This window comes from Octopus bimaculoides, chromosome 2, assembly GCF_001194135.2.
Source record: "Octopus bimaculoides isolate UCB-OBI-ISO-001 chromosome 2, ASM119413v2, whole genome shotgun sequence".
NCBI lineage: Eukaryota > Metazoa > Mollusca > Cephalopoda > Octopoda > Octopodidae > Octopus > Octopus bimaculoides.
In genome coordinates, this window is record NC_068982.1 from 32,750,863 (window position 1) to 32,753,240 (window position 2,378).

The 2,378-nt window shown below is 32.6% G+C and overlaps 1 long non-coding RNA gene across 2 annotated transcripts in view; it reads left to right on the top strand.

The window, feature by feature from the left end:
* LOC128247101 (uncharacterized) overlaps positions 1-2,378 on the top strand; it is a 15,963-nt gene that overhangs the window by 3,162 nt on the left and 10,423 nt on the right. For both annotated transcript variants that reach the window (XR_008263522.1, XR_008263523.1), the window contains exon 2: positions 1,505-1,528. This is a non-coding gene — a long non-coding RNA (uncharacterized LOC128247101). The remainder of the gene's footprint in view (positions 1-1,504; positions 1,529-2,378) is intronic.

Here is a 2,378-nt window from a genome sequence, read left to right on the forward strand (position 1 = left end):
ATATATATATATATATATATATATATATATATGGATATACATTTCTAATGCTATATTGTATTATCATTTTAGGCGTTTTTCGTACCTTTAAATGATATGGTTAAGTCACTAAAATGACTCCATTTTACAAACCGATCAGATAAATAAAGTAACGAAACTTGTTTGAAGTGCAACATAAATCCTATTCATGTATACATAAATAACAACTACTAAAGCATTAATATTGCTTTTGATTTAGCTTTAGAAATACATAATACTACTTAATACTTTCTCTATCTCTTCCGCTATTGTTACATGAAGAAAAGAGTTTTATTTTAAAATGATTTGCTGATAAATTATATAAAATATTGAAGTAGCATTTAGTACAGATATATCACAGAGAAAACTTCTTCGGTTTTTAATAGGCTGCAAACTATTATCAGCCTTAGATTTATAGAGACAAATTTTATTCACATGTTGCTTTCTAAGGCATAATCTTGTCATATATCTTAATTTATACTCTTTCAACTAAGGTTTCATGTAAATTTGTGGTTTTATCGTTAGTTAGTTAATACATTCGATATAAAAGTCTTTTTGTATGATTTGAATTTTTAATAACAACACACGACGAGCAAGATTATACGCTATTAGCATAAGTTTGTAATTCCTTTAACAAAGGGTATTCTATCAGTATGCTTAAATAATTCCTAACTTTTGTTTCACTTTCACGTGACCAAGCACTTCTTTCAACTGAATATCCCGTTCACTTGTCTCTATAACATTTTCTGTTCCTCGACATTTAGGTCCAAACATTGCCATATGGTTTAAAGTTCTATTCGCAATCACGTGGTTTCGAATTCTTCCCCACTGCACGGCATCGTAGACAACTACCTCCAACCACAGCTTCGTATCAACTCAAGTCTAGCGAATAAAATTGATTTGACGGAAACTGCAAGGAAATTAGCCAAGCGGGCTGAACTACGTATTCGTTGCCAGACTTATTCAAATGCCCGACTTAACACCATCATGTGGCCCATAAGCACCTATGTTAGAGTCCACTCTGTTGTAAGCTTTCAGAGTAGGTCTCCGAGCTGAAGATAATTTGATCTTGCATTAAACTGATCCGAACTGCAGCCAACTATAAGCAGTGGTCTCTTCCTTAAAACCTGTCTCCAGACCCCTAAAGATTTCATAAGTGCTGTCAAGCCTCCTTATATTTACCCATAAAAGAAAAATGCCACACGCATCTCCAAAAATACCTGACTACTCTCTGCCTGTCTGGCTTGTTTTCTTAAGTTTTGAATTTCCTAAAAGCTCACAGGGATTGTGATCCAAATGAGCTTTTTAAGGTATCACCTACTAAATTTGCAACAGCACGAGATATATATATGTTGTTCCTGTATAAATACTTAATTTTTTCCTCTATTTCCAGTATTATTCATTTACCCAATGTGGTTTTTGTTACTCAAAATATATTTATTGTTCTTTTTTCCTACATCTACATGCTACATTTTGAACCATCAAGAATACCCTTCGCATGATTGTTCTAGTGAGTATACTTATCAAAAATTATTTTCTTGCTCCCCTTCTTCTTCCTCTCCCAACCACTCTCTCTCTCTCTCTCTTTCTTTCTCTCTCCTTCTCTGGTTGTATAAGCGACAAACATTTGATACCATTTACACCGTTCCCAACGTTTTAGCAGCTCTGGTTTCTAACAATTGTTGCTGCATGCCACTAATGCAATCTGTTTTCCAGAAATCCTTTTTACTATTCAACGATATCGTAATATGTCTGAGATATTTACAGCACTGTTCCCCTCCCGCTTCTTTTCTTCATATGGTGTCACTTTCATGAGTGATTATTCTTCAGCCAGTTGTTCATTGTCTTTTAAGTTTTTCTATAAATCTTTTGACAATGACAATGATTTAAAAAAAAAATTCTGCTATTCTTTTTTTTTTTTTTTTTGAAATACTTAGTTTTTGTTACGTTTTAAGATTTTAAGCTAGATTTTCTACTGTCACCAATTTGGTAACTATACACATTACATCAAAATCTGCTATTACCAAGGTTTCTTTCTTCGAGTAGCATTCATTTAGGGTCTCTTCAATATTACGATTTCGCAAAGGAAAACGAGGATTAAGAAGTTAAATGAAAAATATACATGTGGAGAAATAATGAAAAGGTTGGAGTGCTTTTCCTTAAATGAAGTGAATATTGCTGTTTATTAAGGATGGTAGGAAGTAATTTAACGTCTCCGAAGTGAACGGCTGAGCAATATTCTTATGAGTAAGAGAAGAAGAAATAGAAATAATTATTAGAAGGAAACTTGCGAATACACACACACACACACACACACACACACATACATATATATATATATATATATATATATATATATA